This window comes from Triturus cristatus, chromosome 7 (genome assembly GCF_964204655.1).
Source record: "Triturus cristatus chromosome 7, aTriCri1.1, whole genome shotgun sequence".
Classification (NCBI taxonomy): domain Eukaryota; kingdom Metazoa; phylum Chordata; class Amphibia; order Caudata; family Salamandridae; genus Triturus; species Triturus cristatus.
Window position 1 is genome coordinate 1,294,346,320 of NC_140590.1, and position 22,941 is coordinate 1,294,369,260.

General features: G+C 45.3%; 1 protein-coding gene across 1 annotated transcript in view; it reads left to right on the top strand.

Annotated features, from left to right (window-relative positions):
• Nucleotides 1-22,941, top strand: part of CLN3 (CLN3 lysosomal/endosomal transmembrane protein, battenin) — a 550,496-nt gene that overhangs the window by 20,530 nt on the left and 507,025 nt on the right. The window lies entirely within an intron of this gene.

Here is a 22,941-nt window from a genome sequence, read left to right on the forward strand (position 1 = left end):
TTTAAAAGCAGATTTGGAAGAAATTATTCTTGGTACGATAAGTCCAGAAAGGTTGAGTAAATATCAGGAAGAAGAGTTGTTAATTTTGTGTAAGAATATCGCAATGAGAGCGAAAGCTCTTCACGAGAAATTTGCTGATATAGCACAGACATATGAAGTGGATAGGTCAAGTCAAAGGCTTTACTAAGGACATATTGACTGGACTTAAGTGATAAAGATTTGAAGAGTTTGAATGCTCCAGGGAAACTATTGCAAATTAATTAAAGCTCCTGGATGAGTTTGAACGATGGAAGGGCAGATGGGCTAAAAAGAAAGAAGAGATGCTTGCAAATGCAACATCATCAATGTATCCAGTAAGGGAAACAGAGAAAGAGACAGTAAAGACTGAAATTATATATCCAATGAGAGAAGTACCAGGTGGTGGATATGTTCATGTGCCATGGAATAGACAGAATATTTTGTCTTTTACGAATAACTTTCCGAAATTGAGAGAAAAAACAGGCGAATGGTATAGACAAGTGAAAAGATTTGTAAAAGTATCAAAGGTTTTGCTAAAGGATTTGGTTGGCTCGTTTGATATTGTGGTTCCAGCAGATTTGTTGGTTGAGTGCAATATTGCAACAGATTGACCTAAAGAAGACTACCCTAGCGATCCAAAAACAGAGCACCATCAGATGAAGTAATAAAAAAATATAATCAGGTCATTACATTTTCGAGAAGGAAAAATCTCACCAAAAGAGACAGATTGGGTTAAGGTAGACTGGACAACTCAAGAGTCAAAAGAAACTGCATGCATATTATGAGAGGCTTTTACAGGTGTTTAAACAACATAGTGGTATGGAAAATATCACTGATAAACAAATGGGACATTTTGTGTATAGGTTTGTATTTGGTTTAAAACCAGAAATTAGCAATATGATTCAGCAGCATTTGATATGTTGGCAAAGTAAAGGCATTGATGAGATACTTCGGTATGCAAAATGTTGTAGTGACGACATTGACTCAAGGCACAAGTAATTAAAGGAGAAACTGACACAAATGAAAGCAGCACAGAAAGGTGGGGATTTTGAAAATGGTTCTCAAACAGGTTTCCAGGGAAAAGGTCAGAATCAGAATACTCAAAATGCACAGTTTTCTACCATAGGAGGTGTTATGATAAATGGAGGTGTTCAAAGACAGGTGGAAGGTTGAGGTAGAGGTAATAAAGAAGATTTGAAATAGAAATTTCCTTGTCATGCGTGTGGTAAATTCGGGCATTTGAGGCGCGAGTGTAGGCTTGTTCTGGAAAATAATGATATGGATCAGAATTTCAATCAGCAGATGCAAGGTGTACTGAATAATAATCAAAAACAACAACAGCAAGTAGTGACACAGGCACAGATACCACAAGCCCTGATGCTAGGTAATGTGAATGGTCAAGTACAAAAATACAGTGCAAATATGGGTTTTCATTCAGGGGGACAGAATGGAAATAATCAAAATATACCAATGTCTTCACAGTATTGGCTGCAGTGTCAGGAGAGTGATTCAGATACATCTCAATGACCGTGCCTGAGAGGGGAGGAGGAGGAGGAGGAGGAGTAGGTGCTTGGTGCATCTCTTGAGGTAGATCAGTGTGGTCCCTTTGTGGATGGATAAGTAGAAGGCAATGCAGTAACATTCTGTGTAGACACTGGTGCTACCCGTTCCACAGTAAGAACTGCGGAAATTTCAAAACTACCCCTCTCGGTAGAAACAATCCAGGTTGTTGGCGTATCTAATCAGCTGATTAAAACTCCAGTGACAAAACCAATGAAGGTACACATTGGAGATTTTTGAGACTTGCATCGCTTTGTGGTGTGTGATTTGAGTCCAGTAAATTAGTTAGGAAGAGACTTGCTTTGCAAAATGAATTGCACCATCAATTGTACGGCATTTTAAAAGAAATACTGGGAATTCCTTGTAACTCACCTATTATGGGTATTAAAAAACGGAGCGTAAAATATAGGATTGTACAAGATTTGAGGCAGGTGAACAAGATAGTGATACCTTGCTGTCCGATTGTACCAAATTCAGCAGTGATACTTTATCAAATCCCATGTGATGCGGAGTGGTTCACTGTGATTGATTTGTGTCAAGCATTTTTCTCGATACCCTTACATCTGGATAGTCAATATTTATTTGCTTTACAGTTCGGAGACCGTGTTTTGGCATGGCGCTGAGTTCCTCAAGGGTATACAGGGAGTCCCTCAATATTCAATCAGATATTGAAAACATGTTTGGAATCGTTGGTAATGCCCAAAATTTCGGTACTGGTGTAATATATAGATGATTTACTGCATCAAAAACGAAAGAAGCTTGTGTGACAGATACCATTGCTCTGCTGAAAGATTTGGCAGTAGGAGGGCATAAAGTGTCACCAGCTAGATTACAATTTTGTAAAAAAAGAAGTTTTGTATTTGGGACACAAAATTGGAAAACGAGTCACGAAAATATCACAAGATCGAATAAATGTGATCTTGCAAATGAGTCCTCCCAGAACACAGAAAGAAGTTTGAATGTTTCTGGGCATTTTTGGATACTGCAGACAATGGATCAGTGATTTTTCACTGATTGTCCAGCCCTTTCAAAGATTGGCACACAAAGATGTGATCGATCCAATTGATTTGGATGAAGAATGCATGAGGGCATTCATAGGGTTGTGAGACAGTCTTTGTCGAGCACCTGCATTAGGAATGCCTCATTACAGCAAGAATTTTGCATTATTCTGCTGTGAAAGAAATTGTTGTGCACTTTCAATTTTGACGCAAACACATGGAACAATACACCGACCAGTGGCATATTTTTGTGCTACATTAGATGCTGTGGCAGCAGCATTGCCAGGTTGTCTGAAAGCAGTAGCTGCTACATGTGTGAGTTTGGAGCAGAGTGAATCCATTGTTATGGGTTATTCTTTAGAGTGTATGTGCCTCATTCTGTGGAGATTTTGTTGACCAGGACTCGTACACAGCATCTCACTAGTAGTCGTCTGACTAAGTATGAGAGAGTGATTTTGGGTGCGGAAAACGTAACAGTCACAAGATGTACAAATCTAAACCCAGCAACACTGTTACTAAGTCCAAGTTGTGAAGAAGTGGTGGATGAAGCAGAACATGATTGCCTGGATGTGACTGAATTGTGTACAAAACCAAGGCCAGATTTAAAGATACACCTTTATCTGAGTCGGATTGTGTGATGTTTGTGGCCGTCGGGGATGGCTATGGCGATGGCTATGGCGATGTCGGGTGCCGAGGAGGGGTTCATCCAGGTCCCGGTGAGGAAGGCGATGTCCGGGTTTGTTGAGTCGATGAGGTTCCATAGCTCGATGGCATGCCTGTGGACGGATCGGGTGTTGATCAGGATGCAGTCGAGGTTGTTTCCGGGGGAGACGTTCTTGTTGGGTGCGATGTGTGTTTGTAGGCAGGTGAAACGGCAGTTGCGGCAGGTGAAGGGTCCGTGTTTCCGCTTCGGAGTGGCGCGGCAGCAGCCCGGCGTGCGGCCGGGGTTGAGGGTGGTGAGGGTGGCGGTGTCGTAGGTCAGGCGGGGGGGGGGGAGGTCGTGGGGGCCAGGGGTTGTGGCGCTGTGCGCGGTCCAGGCGCAGACGGGCTTGCCTAAGACGCGCCTTCGGCGTGCCAGCGGCGCGCCCGCTGCGCGGCCTCGCAGCGGCCGCCATATATCGGTAGCCGGGGAGGAGGGGTCAGCTGGGAGGCGGGTGGCGGGAGGGTAGGCGGGGCTAGGGAGAAGCGGCGGGAAAAACAGGCGGCAAGGCCAGAAAACGACGAGTCCCAGAAAGGACGAAAAAACAGACGAAAAAGCGGAAAAACAAGGCAAAAGAAGAGGCGCTCTGGGGGCACTCACACAGGGTACACGAAGGAAGAGGGGTCACCAGGCAGCAATAACAATGACAGTAACGGCGCTTTGGGGACTCACACAGGGTACACGGAGGAAGAGGGGTCACCAGGCAGCAATAACAATAACAGTAACGGCGCTTTGGGCACTCACACGGGATACACGGAGGAAGAAGGGTCACCAGGCAGCAATAGCAATAACAGTAACGGCGCTTTGGGCACTCACACGGGGGTACACGGAGGAAGAGGGGTCAGCAGGCAGACAAGGAGCAACAACGGCAATACGGAGAGAGCAGCGGACAAGGTAGCAAGGCAGCAGGCAAAGGCAGGTGAGCACTGGTGGCGCTGCAGAGGAGGGGGAGCGACCTACCCTGAGGTCAAGGGTCGCTACCTCTGCCTCGCAGCGGCCGCCATATATGGGTAGCCGGGGAGGAGGGGTCAGCTGGGAGCCGGGTGGCGGGAGGGTAGGCGGGGCTAGGGAGAAGCGGCGGGAAAAACAGGCGGCAAGGCCAGAAAACAACGAGGCCCAGAAAGGACGAAAAAACAGGCGAAAAAGCGGAAAAACAAGGCAAAAGAAGAGGCGCTCTGGGGGCACTCACACAAGGTACACGGAGGAAGAGGGGTCACCAGGCAGCAATAACAATGACAGTAACGGCGCTTTGGGCACTCACACAGGGTACACAGAGGAAGAGGGGTCACCAGGCAGCAATAGCAATAACAGTAACGGCGCTTTGGGCACTCACACGGGGTACACGGAGGAAGAGGGGTCAGCAGGCAGACCAGGAGCAACAACGGCAATACGGAGAGAGCAGCGGACAAGGTAGCAAGGCAGCAGGCAAAGTCAGGTGAGCACTGGTGGCGCTGCAGAGGAGGGGGAGCGACCTACCCTGAGGTCAAGGGTCGCTACCTCTGCCTCGCAGCGGCCGCCATATATGGGTAGCCGGGGAGGAGGGGTCAGCTGGGAGGCGGGGGGCGGGAGGGTAGGCGGGGCTAGGCAGAAGCGGTGGGAAAAACAGGCGGCAAGGCCAGAAAACGACGAGGCCCAGAAAGGACGAAAAAACAGGTGAAAAAGCGGAAAAACAAGGCAAAAGAAGAGGCGCTCTGGGGGCACTCACACAGGGTACACGGAGGAAGAGGGGTCACCAGGCAGCAATAACAATGACAGTAACGGCGCTTTGGGCACTCACACAGGGTACAAGGAGGAAGAGGGGTCACCAGGCAGGATAAGAGATGAAAAAGGTTCCTTGCATGCTGCATATGCAGTTTGTACAGTGGCAATGGTTCTTGAAGCTTCATGCATGAAGTGAACAGTTTCAGCCAATATTTCAGAGCTTGTGGCGCTAACCAGAGCCGGTATAAAAAAAAATTCTAAGAGTGACCATATTCACTGATAGTCAATATGGTTTTGGGGTTGTGAATGATTTTGGACAATAGTAGATGCAACGTGGGTTTTTACCTTCAGCAGCCTCACAAATCCGGAATAGTAAGTTTGTAAAGGATTTAGTGATTGCATTACAGTTGTCCAAAGAAATTGAAGTGGTAAAATGCTCTGCACATCAATGTGGAAATGATTACATTACAGTTGGTAATAAATATGCTGACCAGGTTGCACGATTTTGTGCACGCAATTCGGTTTCAATAAACAAAAGTATCCAAAGAAACAATTGATGGACGGAATGCTGGACAATGCAAACATTCACTCCCAGTCACAAGGATATGGGTTAAATCCATCATTCTTTTCCTCACCACACCACCCCAGTTTGGACCCAGCCATATGCAAATCAGTCTCGAACCTGTTCCTTGTGGGAACAGTCCAGCCCAAACTGCCAAGCCTGGTCCTCCTTGGACCGGAAAAAACATCCTGGGACAGGTTTCAGGGCATCAGCCTTCATCAGACAGACTAGCTTGAATCCAGTGGTTTACTGAGCACAGGACCCACGTCTGGGCATACCCTTCCCACTTAGGGCAACATATTCAAAGAAACAATTGATGGACAGAATGCTGGACAATGCAAACATTCACCCCCAGTCACTAGTATCTCGGTTAAATCCATCATTCTTTTGCTCACCACCCCAGTTTGGACCCAGCCATGTGCAAATCAGTCTTGACCCTGTTCCATGTGGGAACAGTCCAGCCCGAACTGCCAAGCCAGGTCCTCCGTGGATCAGAAAAAAGCATCCTGGGACCGGTTTCAGGGCATCACCCAGGCTAGTTTGAATCCAGTGGTGTACTGAGCACGGGACCCACGTCTGGGCATACCCTTCCCACTTTGGGCAACATATCCAAAGAAACAATTGAAGGACGGAATTCCGGACAATGCAAACATTCACCCCCAGTCACAAGGATCTGGGTTAAATCCATCATTCTTTTGCTCACCACACCACCCCAATTTGGACCCAGCCATATGCAAATCAGTCTTGACCCTGTTCCTTGTGGGAACAGTCCAGCCCGAACTGCCAAGCCAGGTCCACCCTAGACTAGAAAAAAGCATCCTGGGACTGGTTTCAGGGCATCACACTTTATCAGCCAGGCTAGCTTAAATCCAGTGGTGTACTAAGCCTGGGACCCATGTCTGGGCATACCCTTCCCACTTAGGGCAACATATTCAAAGAAACAATTGATGGACAGAATGCTGGACAATGCAAACATTCACCCCCAGTCACTAGTATCTCGGTTAAATCCATAATTTTTTTGCTGCTCACCACCCCAGTTTGGACCCAGCCATGTGCAAATCAGTCTAGACCCTGTTCCTTGTGGGAACAGTCAAGCCCGAACTGCCAAGCCAGGTCCTCCCTGGACTGGAAAAAACATCCTGGGACAGGTTTCAGGGCATCAGCCTTCATCAGACAGACTAGCTTGAATCCAGTGGTGTACTGAGCACGGGACCCACGTCTGGGCATACCCTTCCCACATAGGGCAACATATCCAAAGAAACAATTGATGGACGGAATGCTGGACAATGCAAACATTCACCCCCAGTCACAAGGATCTGGGTTAAATCCATCATTCTTTTGCTCACCACCCTAGTTTGGACACAGCCATTTGCAAATTAGTCTTGTCCCTGGTCCTTGTGGGAACAGTCCTCCTGAACTGCCAAGCCAGGTCCTCCCTCGACCGGAAAAAAGCATCCTGGGACTGGTTTCAGGGCATCACCCTTCATCAGCCAGGCTAGCTTGAATCCAGTGGTGTACTGATCACGGGACCCACATTTGGGCATACCCTTCCCACTTAGGGCAACATATCCAAAGAAACAATTGATGGACGGAATGCTGGACAATGCAAATATTCACCCCCAGTCACAAAGATCTGGGTTAAATCCATCATTCTTTTGCTCACCACCCCAGTTTGGACACAGCCATTTGCAAATTAGTCTTGTCCCTGGTCCTTGTGGGAACAGTCCTCCCGAACTGCCAAGCCAGGTCCTCCCTCGACCGGAAAAAAGCATCCTGGGACCGGTTTCAGGGCATCACCCTTCATCAGCCAGGCTAGCTTGAATCCAGTGGTGTACTGATAACGGGACCCACATTTGGGCATACCCTTCCCACTTAGGGCAACATATCCAAAGAAACAATTGATGGACGGAATACTGGACAATGCAAATATTCACCCCCAGTCACAAAGATCTGGGTTAAATCCATCATTCTTTTGCTCACCACCCCAGTTTGGACACAGCCATTTGCAAATCAGTCTTGTCCCTGTTCCTTGTGGGAACAGTCCTCCCGAACTGCCAAGCCAGGTCCTACCTGGACCGGAAAAAAGCACCCTGGGACCGGTTTCAGGGCATCAGCCTTCATCAGCCAGGCTAGCTTGAATCCAGTGGAGTACTGAGCACGGGACCCACTTCCCACTTAGGGCAACATATCCAAAGAAACAATTGATGGACGGAATGCTGGACAATGCAAACATTCACCCCCAGTCACAAGGATATGGGTTAAATTCATCATTCTTATGTTCACCATCCCAGTTAGGACCCAGCCATATGCAAATCAGTCTCGACCCTGTTCCTTGTGGGAACAGTCCAGTCCGAGACCGGTCCTAGGAGGCTTGTTTACAGTCCAAGGAAACAAGAAATTGAAAAAGAAATTGCCACATTTCACCTGCTTGCAGAGTGCTCAATTGGCTACTCTTCGAAGCAAGAATTGATTTAAAAATCGCTTGCATGACGCACGAAGCCCTACATCAAAACACCCCGACGTATCTGGCGCAGAAACTGGAGCTCTCGTGTGGAAACAGATCCTCCAGGAGCGCCAGCAACTTTCTTCTGAAACCTCAAAGATTTGCCAAGAAGAAAACATATAACCGCGCCTTCTCTGGAATTGCTCCAAGGAATTGCAATGCACTACCCCCAGAAACCAGACTTAATCCCTCAACAGCCTCCTTCAAAAAAGAAGTTAAATCTCTTCTCATGACAAAATTCACTTGAACATTGTAGCGGACTCTTAGATCAACTAGCTGTACCATAAGACATTACTTTTGTTATACAATTTTTCCTTTGTAGATTGTCTCTTTTGTTCAACTATCTTACTTGCAAAGCGCTCTGATACCCGCAAGGGTCATGTTCGCGCTATATAAAACCTTCAAAATAAAATAAAATAAGGAAAACCTGGCCTGGCATATAGCTGGGTACAAACTGGAATGGAATGGGGAGCAAAAAATCGATGGCTTTAGGCCCTGATCTCTGTACTGGGGTGAATGTATGACATTGTTCTGCATTCTGTCCATCAATTGTTCTTTTTGCGTTTGTCACCCCGAGTGGGACTGGGATGCCCAGATGTGGGTCCCGTGCTCTCCATGCCACTGGAGTCGAGCTATCCTGGCTGATGAGGGGTGAAACCCCGAAACCGGTCCTAGGATGCTTGTTTCCAGTCCAAGGAGGACCTGGCCTGGCAGTTCGGCCTGGCCTGGTCCTCATCCTCGGTCCTACCCCTTCTGCCTGGGACGACTCCTGGTGGCCTGGTGGCCAGCCTCGCTGGGAACCACGCTGACACCCACAGACCACGCACGCCACCTGGGGTTCATCCTGGACTCATCGCTTTCAATGACCCAACAAGTCAACGCCATCTCCTTCTCCTGCTTCAACACCCTCCGTATGCTTCGCAGAATCTACAAATGGATCCCCACCGGAACGAGAAGGACGGTCACACAGGCCCTCGTCACCAGCAGGCTGGACGACGGCAACACCCTCTACGCGGGAACCACGGCCAAACTCCAGAAGAGACTCCAACGCATACAAAATGCCTCAGCATGCCTCATCCTCGACATCCACAGCCACATCACCGCCCACCTGAAGGACCTGCACTGGCTTCCCGTCAACAAGAGGATCGCCTTCAAGCTCCTCACCCACTCTTACAAAGCACACCACAACGCGGGACCAGCATACCTCAAAAAGCGACTCACCTTCTACACCCCTATCCGCCAGCTCTGCTCCACTGCCCTCGCCACCGTTCCACGCATCCACCGAACAACCACCAGCGACAGATCCTTCTCTCACCTCGCCCCCAAGACATGGAACACCCTCCCCATCCACCTACACCAGACCCAGGACCTGCTGAACTTCAGGAGACTCCTCAGCACCTGGCTGTATGATCAGTAGCTGCCTCCACCCCCCCCCCCACCCCCCCAGCGCCTTGAGACCCCCACGGGTGAGTAGCGCGCTTTAAAAATGTGTGATTGATTGATTGACTGCTCCCGTTGGGCGCAGGATCAAGACTGATATGCATTTAGCTGGATCCAACTAAACTAGAATGGCATGGGGAGCAAAAAAACGATGGCTTTAGGCCCAGATCTCTGTACTGTGGTGAATGTATGACATTGTTCTGCATTCTGTCCATCAGTTGTTCTTTTTGTGTTTTAATAAACAAAAGTGCCCAGAAATCTGATGCAAATTGTAATTTAATATTTTCTTCTGTTGAAACATGGGAGGAAATTAGACAATTGCAGGAAGAAGCTAGTGATGAAGAAAAAGAATTATGGACTAAGTCAGGCTACACACGTAGGGAAGAAAACGAGGTGTGGGTATGCAGTGATGGAAGACCAACAATGCCAGATCGTTTGCTGTCACAGATGGCAAGAATTTATCATGGCATAACACACATAGGTAGGGATGCCAGGATCAGACTTTTTAAGCAGACATGGTATAATCTCAAATTCAGGGTCACTGCAGAAAGTCTTTGCCAAAGGTGCATGACGTTTCAACAACAAAACAAAGGGAGAAACACAGTTGTCAGTTGGTGGTGGTTTGTCTGTTCTCTCGTTTGGTGGAGGCTTATCCAACAAGACGAAATGATAGTCTAACGCTGGCTAAATTACTGCTGAGAGAGATAATACCTAGATTTGGATTTCCAGTCTCTTTAGAAACAGATAGAGGGATACACTTTAATAATAAAATAATTTGGATGATTTGTGCAGATTTGCAAATTGAACAAAAATTACATTGTGCCTATCGACCATAAGCCTCAGGAGTGGTCGAACAAATTAATGGCACTATCGAATCCAGATTGGCAAAAGTATGTGCATCCACAGCATTTAAATGACCAGATGCTTTACCCCTACTTTTGATAAGTCTTAAGAAATATTCCTGATAAGAAAACTGGATTGTCCCCTCATAAAATACTTATGGGGAGAGCAATGAGACAGCCATTAGTTCCAGTGAATCAATTCATGGCAATAATTGATGATCTAGTGCTCTATTATTGCAAAGGACTGGATGATGTGGTTCGTTCTGTGTTTCATCAGGTTGGAGAAGTTGCAACCACAACACAGCAAGAACAAGCCAAGGTGAGTGGATCCAGGTGAAGAAACATGTATGGAAGTCGTGTTTGGAACCACGTTGGCATTGGTCATATCAAGTGATACCGGTGACAACAACAGCAGTGAAGTGTGGCGGCTTACCAAATTGAATTCATGCAAGCCACACAAGAAACTGAAGAAAGAGATCAAGAACAGGCTGAAAATAGCAGAGAGTCTGAAAGTGATCGAATGGAGTGGGCAACAGCTACTGGGTCCCAAGAAACGGCTTAGACTGTTGTCAAGGAAGAAGAAGAACAGATTCCAGTCCAAGGAAAAGTTCAAAAGAAAGTGTGGAAATGATCCTTTTTAGGGGCCCACCGGTGCAGGGGTTCACCCTTATCTGTCCACTGGTTCTTTTTAAAAAAAATAAATCTGTTTATTGTAAAGAAAAAACAAATCAAAAGACATTACAATAAACAACCAAATGCAAAATAAACCAACATCCGATATGCACAATGTACAATAAATGAGAAGTTGTCAACCCAAATAATTCAAAGCAGTCTCAAAGGTGCAGTCGAATGGAGCCCGATTAAAGGGTACTTGGTCATGGATAGTCTTTCGGCGCACAATTACAATGTCTCATCATCGGCATTAAATGGGGAGGTATCCTCAAAAGGAGCACATAGGCAGCCTCTGCTCTTGTTCCAGGGGGCCCAGATTTTTGTCCATTTTCCCGGGCATCCTCTACTTTTATACAGGATTGTCCACTGGTTCTTAAACCCACAAAGAAGAGATAGGCACGGCAGCTGGAATATCAAATAACAAGTTTCTTAATCTCTCATGAGTGGGACTACGTCAATACAATACCCTCAGGCCACTGTAGGAGGTAGTCCATAGAATACAGAAACCAAGGGTCTTTTATACCCTATTTACCGCTGAGTAAGCATGGAGACTCAAAGAGGAGGTACAACCATATACAGGAATAGTTGTTGACTAACATGGGCATACAGAAATTGCTTGGTCAACAAAGTGGAAGGGGAGATGTACTGCTTACTTCAGTTGGAATAGCCTGACAGTTACAGTCTAAGACAGGTGCACTCTAGCAGCTACAGGCCTTTCTGAGCATGCGCAGTGCTCTGGCTTAGTACTGAAGGAGTTAACTATAGTTGATGACTCAAGCAGAATAGAAAAGCAGGCAACAGTGAAGACGGAAGAAGCACATGGCTAACACATGGCTAACGAAAATGGATGCCAAAACAAAATGGCTTCTGCTTATGCTAACGGTAATTTCTGTGATTTCCACAGATGGTTTGAGAATTGTCTTGAATCTGGTGATTCTGTCCACGTGAAAAGGCAAGAAAAGGAGATGTATGGCCAAAAGGGGTGAAAAGACTGAAATATTCTCTGAAAAAGAGGGTTCCAAATCCAATCATAGAAGTATCGAGCACAAAGTGATTCAGAAATTGAGACAGTTCGGAGAACAAAGAGAATAAAAGTACCAAACAAAAAGTATACAGCACCTGAATAGACATATGGGATGAATGAAAAGGTCGAGCACAAGGAGCAAAGTCAAGAAAAAGTTGGGACAGGTTCAAGTTGTGAGCATTTTTATCAGTCACCCTAAATGAACTGAATAAGAGTAAAGAAAATTGAACTGGAACTGAAGTCAAGAGCTGTGAAAAAAAAGAAAAAAAAAAAGGGTGAAGAAGTAGGTTTGATTAGTGTTTGGATACACTATATATTTTTTTTAATTTTCTAAAATGGCAGAAATAAAATATGAGACTGAATATCAAAATCCGGGTTGTAGACGTGGATGTGTTCAGGCTTATTTCATAAGTATCTTACTACTAATGTTCGTCTGGTTAACACTTCTTGTTGTAGTGCCTTATTTTATGTACCCAATTAAAGGTAATGTTACTAATGATGGAACGAATGAAAATATTACTGTGGGAAATCTTAAAGAAGAAGAACCACAAACTAACATAGAGAAACTAACAGATGATAGCATGTATCATGATAAATCAATTAATGCCTTTTCGTTAAACGTTTTTACGAAATTATTGTATGACTATGTTAATATAATGGACGCAAGAGACTGTTATGTGTGCATGCAATTACCTTCGTCCGTGTCCGAGGGAGTGATGTATCATCACTTACCTTTTACGTATGGTGTCTCATGTAGTGTTTTAACAAGTCTCTTTTATGAGAAGGGTAGTCTACTGTACTATTACTCTAACTACATATTAATATTTTCTGAAGTACCTATTAGAAAGAATATGAATAGAGTGAGTAGTGCAAAAGATGCAGAGTATTTTGGAGATTTCTACCATACAACTAATACAATTGATACGGTATATGCACGCTGAAATAACTTAACATGTAGATTACTGCATGAGCCTTAGGTGGGGGTCTTAAACACTCTCCCAGGGGAAGCCGGAGCTGTAGTTGCTGGGGATCTAAATACAACATTAAAACCACTTGATAGTGAGGACAACGACCTAGCGAGGGAGGAGGATGAACACTTAGAATTGCATCCGATCAAACGTTGGACAGAGGCTGCAATTCATCTAAAAGCTCTCTGTTTGGAGCATGGTGTAAGTGCTGCCAAAGGCCGATCCACTTCCGACAGCATAGGGTAAAACACTTTTAACAACCGTTACCATTCTAGCCACATTGACTATCTCCTAGTCGGTTTGAACCTATGGCACACCCTTGATGATATGGTCGTTGAGGCACGTCTAGAGAGTGATCATGATCCGCTCTGCTCACGGTTCCTATATGGGGACCTACGTGTACCAGTACATCTGGCTACCTTACCCACCACAAGTGATCTTTTAGCCTTTAACAATATGCACAGAGTTAAATGTCCCAGGATTTTAGCATCTCCGGAAACGCTATCCACCATAAGTAGTGAGCTTCAGAGTACAGTCAGATTGATGGAATCAAGCCAGCCCTCCAATGAATTGGCTAAAGAACTCACACAGCTGCACAACTTACTTTTTGAAAAAATCCGCGGGCACTGCCAAAAACAGAATAAACCCAGAGCGAAAGATACCACACCCAAACATCATTGGTACAATCAGGATTGTAGATGTGCCCGTAAAGTCCTTGTAGAAGCAATTAAGTCGGGAGCTGTGGCTAGTGTGCGCACTGCCAGGACTACCTACAAGAATGTTATTCACTGTGCCAAAAAATCCTGGGATGAGGACAGATGGCAAGAATTAAAATGTGCGTGTGATAGCAACAACTCCAAGTAGTTTTGGAATGTGGTTAAATGGGGTAGGGGAAAAGAAGCACAGCCACCCGAAAATCATGTGTGGGTTAGCCATTTTGCCACCCAATATGCTGAAGACAAAGCAGACGATAAACTACCATTCCCCATCTATCCCTTCCCCACTGGCATCGTATTCAATGAGGCAGATGTTAGTGCTGCACTTAGTGCTCTAATAGGCAGTAGAGCTCCAGGGTTAGATTGTATCCCTGCCGACCTCTTTTTGTATGACAGACCGAAATGGACCAACTACATAATACTACTCACTAACGCTATAGCTCAAGGAGCACCTATTCTGGATACCTGGCGGGAGATAATTCCGATATATAGCAAGCATTTGCAATGCAATAGGTCTCGCATTAATTACGTTTGAGCTTTTGGCATTGCTAAATATTGCAACACCAATTGCAATAAAAGTCTATAAATTGTAGGCCAAAAAAATTTGTATTTTTTTTGTAGCAGTGGTGGCATGCTGCGCTTTAGATGAATATGTTTAAAAGTAAAGTGCGCCATACTGCGATTGCTACAATAGTTAATTGTGGATGCGTTAACAATTGATGTGTGCACTGATGGCTGGTGGTGTGTCTGCCTGTAGAAATTGTGCACTGCCGGCTGGTGGTGTGTGTGCCTGGTGGAAGCGTGCACTGACGGCTGGTGGTGTGTGTGTGCCTGGTGAAAGCATGCACTGATGGCTGGTGGTGTTTGTGCCCGGTGAAAGCGTGCACTGACGACTGATGGTGTCTGTGTTTGGTGAAAGTGTGCACTGATGGTGTGGTTGTGTGTGTGGTTGTGTGTGTGTGTGTGGTTGTGGGTGTGGTTGTGGGTGTGGTTGTGTGTATGTGTGGTTGTGTGTGGGTGGGTGAGGTTGGGTGTGTGTATGGATGTGTTTGTGTGTGTGGTTGTGGTTGTGTGTGGTTGTGGTTGTGTGTGGCTGTGGTTGTGTGTGTGTGTGTGGTTGTGGTTGTGTGTGTGGTTGTGTGTGTGTGTGGTTTGGTTGTGTGTGTGTGTGTGTGTGTGTGGCGAGCACCGGTACAAACAAAGGGGTGGAATAATTGTGCGCAAAGAACTGTAAAACCTGAAGACAGTTCGTGTTTCTTCGAACGCCATTACAAAAAAAAAAAACACAAGCTTAAAGAGCTGTAAAAGCTTAAGGCACTTCGGATGTATTGCAAATATGTGTTAAGTACGTGGAATGCTCAGTAAGGAGGGCTGATTCATTTGCTATGTAACAGATGCATCTACATCCAGGATTTCATTTGTTTGCATCGAACACCGCAAGAATAAACTACATAAAAATGAGAACTTTAAATTACTGTAGTTTCTTGGTATTAAACCAGCAGTGACGACCTGATTGCCTTTGACCCACTGGAAGCACAATAACTGCTTGTCGTTACCCTGGTATTTAAACGGCCCTTCTCGTAATTTGATCACATGAAGGGTTAAGGGTATACAAGACGAGAGAGGGGGGAGGAGTTGCAGCAACAACAGCCAATGTGGGCCAAGACAAGGGAGGAGGGGGGAAGCAGCGGCAACGAACTGCTGAAATGATCTCTTGGAGAGTGACTGGCCAAAATTAAACAAAACAAGCAGAGACTTAAAACCAGTTTCAATTTTACAATGAAATTATTATAAGTGGCCAAAACCCACAATGCGGTATTTGTTGTATTTGTTCCACGCAGACACTGCAACTTGGAGTGTGACGTAGTATTGGGGGATGGCAGTGTTTATGTTAGTTTTCTTGTGCCGTCCGGAGGCACACGCAGTACCAATAATTATGTTTAGTACTGTTTCAACCCGCCTCAACAAGTTTGACTGCTGCTGGGCATCTCTGCCAATATTATAATTTATATTATTTGTACGAAAGGCTGTGTGACCGCGTGGCGGTAATGGGAAGTAGACTAAACAAAACATGAACACGGGTCAAAGTAAATAAAATAACAAGGGGAAAGGACTGCAAAGGAGAGCGCGTGCTGCTTTTAATATAGAAAGTATTTTAGATTTGGTGGATGGGAATAAGTGCCGTACAGGAATGGGAGTTAGGAATGCTGCCATATAAAAGTAATGTGTGCATACTCCGGGGTGGGAGGTGGTGTTGGGGGAAGGCACGCGGAGATTAATTGAATTGGAAGCAGCACCCTGGCGAGGAAAGAGTGCAAAGACAAACATGCTTGAGAGCAGTGCTTAGGTAATTTACTTAGCTGTAGCATGTAGGTAGGTGACGCCCTTTACACAATGAACTGGACACCCCTGCAGCTATTTCACGATGAGATGGCCACTCCGGGGCGGAAGGGGGTGTTAGGGGAAGGCAGAGAGAGATGAAATAAAGTGTAAGCAGCGTCAGGTGTTGCGGTGAGGAGAGGGCAGAAATAAAAATAAATATGCTGAAGAGCTGTGCCCTTATTTAATGAGTAAGTCACTTTCTTGTTGCATGTAGCTGCCATCCTTTACACAGACAACTAGACGCGCCTGCTGCCATCTCACGATTACATGCATACTCCGTGGCTGGAAGTGTTGTTGGGTGAATGCACAGGGAGATAATTGAAGTGAAAGCAACCGCCCTTAAAGGACCATGCTTTAAAATGAAGCGCAGTGTACCGCGCTGATCCTTTAGAAAACTAAAAAGAAAATGCAGAGTCCGAGATGACTGTGAAGAAGGAGCACCTAGATACAATAAATAAAATTTAAAAAACGTTTTAATTGGGGAAATGTGGCTGGGGAAGCCTGTAGCTGTTCCCCAACACCAACTATCGGTAAATGCGGTCAGGGAAGTCCGTAGCTGGTGTGCTTGCAACAACATCTACGAAAATGTAATTTACAAACCAGCCCGGCGGAGCGTGGCGCGCGCGCGCTTGGGGGCGGGGGAGCGCATTCCAGGCGGGGGAGCGGACCCTTTGAAGTGCTCCCAAAAAGCGGATTGCATGGCGGCACGATGCGCGTGATTGTGCGCGTGCTAGCAATGCAATCCGCTTTTGGGAGCACTTTTCAAACCCGCTTTCAATAGTCTCGCTTCGCGATCGCTTACGCGATAGCAAGGCGAGACCTAAAAAGGGAGATAAATCCATACCTGGTGACTATAGGCCAATAAGCCGTATAGATCCCATACAGAAAGTGGTGGCCATGCTTGTTTTGGCCAAGGTCTAGGTCTGGATTGAGGCTAACACCATCCTCAAACCCCTCCAGGCAGGCTTAAGGGCCAATATTAGCACAATTGACCAGGTCTTTCGATTTGTTATTATATACCGGCGGACAATCATTCTCTGCAAAGGTAGCATGTATGCTACCTTTGTCGACCTCAAATCCGCCTTTGACCTGGTCTCACGGAATAAATTGTGGGAGGTCCTGAAGGAGATGGGGATGCCACTTAACTTACTTTCCTGATCGCCCACCTTCATGAGGATAATTATGCACAAATATGCTGGGGGCGGCAAGAAATAAGACAGAACCCTTCCCTGTGCGAAAGGGCATTCGTCAAGAATGTGTGTTGGCTCCCACATTGTTTTCCCTTTTTCATAAATGCAGTCGCAAACTTCCTTGATGTCACCCTTACTGATGCTCCTGTCTTAGCTGGAAGAAAAATCCCCATTTTGATGCTTGCGGATGACACGCTGATAATCTCCAAAACACCGAGTGGATTGCAGTGTGCCCTCCATCGTTATGAAGAGTTTTGTCTCCTGAGGGGTCTCAAAATCAATGCCCCTAAGACAAAGTTTATGGCATTCAATCAGCATAGATCATTCGGAAGAAAATTATGATGGATGGGCTTTCCCTGGAGCAGGTTGATGCTTTTGTCTATCTGGGCATCAAACTGCAGAATGACATGAGGGGGAAGCCACACATCGAAGTTATGGCACTAAAGCATCGGCAGTTAGCTGGTACCCTGAAAAAGGAATTTAAAACCTCTCTGACAAAGCCCCTTAGCCCGGTACTTCAAATTTACAACTGTAAAGTAGGGAGCTCAGTCCTGACCCAGCTAACAGCCGGGAATGCATTTTTGTGCGCGATCACAAGTTTGCCACAGAGTACACCCACCCTGCCTCTAAGGAATGACCTAGGCAGGAAAGCCCTGAAGGATTTAGCCAGGCTACGGCCAATTCTATTCTGGCATAGAATATGGTGTCCGCAGGAACTGGCAGTATACACAGAGGGCCCAAGGGATATCATTAATTTGGATCCCTTTCACAAAATTAGTTGGCTGCAAGATAGGAGAAGTCTGATTAATAAAATGGGCTTATCGCAGCTGTGGGATTCCCCTTCTACCTCAATGTTCCCGTCAAAAAATAGCCTCAAAGAAATTTACTGGGAAATGCTTGCACATGAAGAGTTCAGGTGCTATGACCCCACTTCACTCTCAGGGCTCTTTCTTCAAATAGAACCATGCCCAAGTCTCGAGCCTTATTGGGACATTATTAAAAAGCCTTTGAATCGGAAACTCTATTTTCAATTCAGATCAGGATCTCTGCCCCTGAAGTGTTTTTCATCTAAATGGTCTCCCACCGGGACAACAAAGGTCATGCATGCGCTAGTTCTAAAGAATCATATTCACATGTGCCTTTTGTTTGCCTTGCATATGCTGGCCTGCTGAAAGCCTGGCTGGCTCAGCTCTGTAAGAACCTGGGCACAAGATCACACAGCACAGCCCTGCGAATCCTTTGCTCCGATCTATCACCTAGGTATGTAATCCTGGTGGCAAAATTCTTGAGGTGTGTGGCACATAAGCTCCAAACAAATCAGGGCTGGCAAATGACTATGATGAGAGTTTTCAATACTGTGTTGGCACATGTGGGCATACCAGGCAGTGTGGGACCCATTATGTCTGTCAAGGCGCTTGAGACTCTTTGCACTCAATGTTGTTATCTTTGTTTTGTCATGCTATGTCTGATATCATGACAGCCCCGATTGCTTTTTTGCACAAACGTATAATAATGACATAATGATATCTCTGATTACTTCTTTGCACAATGTTTTAACCCAGATTTTAGCTTTTGTATTCTTGATTTTTTTAAGTTTTTATCTGTAATGCTTTTATGACTTGCACAGTCGAATAAAGCTTCTTTGACTTAACTTGAATTCATAGATTTAGTGGAGTATAGAAGACAAGGCTTTAGAGAGAAAGCAGCTAACCAAAAGTCTCATATACCCCCTTGGGCTTTTAGGGAAGGAAATTATAAGAAGGGCAAGACATATGCTGAAATGATGCTGGATTGGAATCACAAGGGAAAGCTGTGATTACTTAGACAGAAAACAGATTTTAATACTTATTTCATTGGTTCTAGTGAATGTTATCATGTTTTCTTAATAACTGGTGGATGGGGATTAAAGGGTGGTACTGACCCGGTTTTTTAGGGAATATATTATGTGTGTGGTAAAAATGTCTATTATAGATTGCCTGCACATTGGTATGGGTGGTGTTACATGATACTCTTTCCAAAAGTATACCACACAGATAACAAGCATTTGCAATGCAATAGGTCTCGCATTTATAAGAGTTTGAGCTATTGGCATTGTAAAATTACAATGTCTTTTATTTATGTTTTGGTTTTAAAACAAATAAAAGGCGTTGTCATTTACAATGTCAGTAGCATAAACTCGCATAAAAGCAGTGTGCGGCGTGCAGCAGTGTGCGGCGTGCAGCAGTGTGCGGCGTGCAGCAGTGTGTGGCGTGCAGCAGTGTGTGGCGTGCAGCAGTGTGGCGTGCAGCAGTGTTTCATGTAGCAGTGTGAGGCATGCAGCACTGTGTGGTGTGCAGCGGCGTGCAGCAGTGTGCGGCGTGCAGCAGTGTGCTGCGTGCAGCAGTGTCGTGCAGCATGCAGCAGTGGGTAATGCAGCAGTGTGCAGCAGTGTGCGGCGTGCAGCAGTGTGCAGCGTGCAGCAGTGTGCGGCGTGCAGCAGTGTGTGACGTGCAGCAGTGGGTGCCGTGCAGCAGTGTTTCGTGTAGCATTGTGCGGCGTGCAGCAGTGTGTGGCGTGCAGCAGTGTGCGGCGTGCAGCAGTGTGCGGCGTGCAGCAGTGTGCTGCATGCAGCAGTGTGTGGCGGGCAGCAGTGTGTGGCGTGCAGCAGTGTGTGGCGTGCAGCGGCATGCAGCAGTGTGCGGCGTGCAGCAGTGTGCGGAATGCAGCAGTGTGTAATGCAGCAGTGTGTAATGCAGCAGTGTGCGCAGCAGTGTGTGGCGTGCGGCAGTGTGCGGTGTGCAGCAGTGTGCGGCGTGCAGCGGTGTGCAGCAGTGTGTGGCGTGGTTTGTAAACAACAAGAAAAGCGGACATCAAAGGAAGGGTGGGAGGGAACGAGCATATGGGGTGTGAGTTATAACGAAAGTTAATTGTTGTAAGAGGGGATGCAGGAAGTGAGGCCGAGCGCGCGCTGGCGAAAGCAGTCTGCTGCTTTCAAGTCCGATGCCAGATGCCAGCTTCGTGCTTGAATGCCTCACATGCACTGGCCATAAACCGCATTCCTAAGGTCTTGTGCCCCTTACAAAATCTCTCTGAATGCGTGAGGCGGCGCACGCGCAGGAAGTAGCTGGTGGCAAATGGAATGCGCGTGGTTGTGCACGTAACCACCACCCGATCCGCCTGGGGAGCCTTTGGGAGCATTTTCTGAAGCCCCTGCATAAGTCTCGCTGTGCGATCGCTTACGCGATAGCCAGGCGAGATCTAAAAAACATGGAACCAATGGGAAAATGGCTGGATTAACACGAAACAAAAGGGGAGCTAGTTTTACTAAAATAGTAGATGATGTATTCGGAGCATTGATACCTTCAGTGGGTGTTATCCTTAATTCACACAAAATTAGAAAATTGTCCACAGCGGTTGATCGTTTATCAACGGATACTGCTGGAGGAATCTTAATGATTGATACTGAAATGGTTGCCATAAGGTCTATGGTTTTGCAAAATAGACTTGCCCTTGGTGTAATATTGGCGAAAAAGTGGAGAGTCTGTACCATGCTGAAAATTCAACAGTGTTGTACCTATATCCCAGACTAAAGAAAGAATCTAGAGGGATGTATTAAGAATATTACTGATTTACATAAGGATCTGTCTGAACTGAAGGTTGACGGTGTTTGGGATAAACTTGGTAAGGGTTTCTCTCCAGTAGGTAGTCGGTTTCTAACTTCAGTAACCGTTAGTTGGAAAAAATACTAACACTAATAATTGCAGTGGCTACGGGAATGCTAATATTGACAATTATATATAAATGTTGTAGATGCAAGAAAGGAACATTAGATATTAGACTTAGAGCTAAGAAGAGAAAAAGAGACGATTTTGAACTAGAAGATAAAACGAGAAATTACTATGAAATAGTAAATGATATAGATGAAATAAGAATGAAACAAAAGAAAACGGCAGCTTTTTAAATAAAATACGATGACAATCAGATTTTTGGGTTAGTTTTTTTGATGGCTCCAATTGCCATCAAAGGGGGGATTGATGGAGCACGTTTTTCACGAAACAAAACCTGCTCAGATTGAACCTCTTATTTGGCAAAATAATCATTAAAAAGCTAACAGTGTGTTACTAATCGAGTTTGATTTAAACTGCGCATGCATAAATGTGAACGCGTTTAAAGAAAACCTGGGGTAGGCCGCAAGCCTGTACATGATTAATGCAGAAACTAACGACTAAAGGGCTGCAAGTTTAATAATCACAAAAATGCTTTTGAATTTTGTGCAAACCATTAGTATTGCTAAGTTAAACACTTTAGAAATAGACTCATTTAAAATTATGGATTTCACGTTGTATTTGTCTTTCCTAGAAATTGCCTTTTTCTGTGCTGGAGAGAAAGGCCTCAGAAAAATCTAGTTTGATGTATTAACCACAGTGCGAGGAAGTGAGAGTGCTTAATCAGCTTTCCGTGTGTCACCGGTGATGGCCAAGGTTACGTGGAGAAAAACAATAAGCTACTGAGAGCGAGTTCCTCTGGAAGTGGACATGCGGACAGAAAAAGTTACACTAAAGTGAACGAAATGTGAAGATGCTGCGGAAGAGAAAGATACTGAGGCCTGTGAATGACTTATTGAGTTTGGACAATAGTGTGTGTGAAAAACGGAATTTGCTTGTAGTGGTGTGACCAAATCACCCCTGGTTTTAGCCAATTAGAATCCTTAGTTAGTTGTGTTTGATAGAGTAGGGGCTGGATTAGTGTGAATTTGGGGTATAATTATACCTAGTAAGTAGGTGGGGTTAGGCAGCGTATGTCTAACTTTCGACAGGAGAGAGCTGTATCGCTATTTCCTATTCTTGTGGGCTGGCTGATGATCTGCTGTTCCTGACTCTTAAACTTTGCATTTCAAAACCTTCTTTGGAGTGCCCTGCTACTCTCATGGCCAGAGGGTGGCATTTCTAATCTTAAAACTTGATTGATCGGTAAATATACTCAATCTCGGATTTGCATAATTATTTGCAGGTGTTTACTTTCGTCTCTCTACCTATCCACTCTTTGTACGCTGTTCATGAGATTTATACTGTTATTGATTAAAACTGAATGTACTTTTGTATGATTTACCCTGATTTGTGCTGTGTTGCGCTTAATGTGCATCACATTATGTAGATAACAGTTTTTTTGTTAACGGAAAAAGTGTCTGTTGTTATTATGGTATGAATATAATCAAGGTATAGGTTCCGATTATTAAGTACCAAATCCCTACCTTCTTAAAAAGATTCATCATTTAGAGATCATACATAACTTGGTAAGTTTTGAACTAAACTCATGCAGTGTGGAGGGTGCTAGAAATGTGGGCTCAGTCTATGAATGATTTATCTAAGTTCCTGAAAAGTTGGATCAGTACCTACTTGCCTACAAAGATTGTGCATCTGACCTATCGTACTCATAAGTAGATAACGACCCACACACCAAGACTGAAACACAAGACTCACCCAATGTAGTCACACAGTTGTTATAGCAAGACCAGACGTACCCTACATATTCTCAGAGAAAGGAAAATAAGTAACCGCAGTCACCCAAAAAGAGTCTGTGAATCAAGTGACCAACAATGCCCTGATGGGAGGAGGTGAATGACGATTGTTGCTCTGCGGAAAAAATGTGTATCAAAAATAGCACGGGTGGCTGAGATGAGAATATC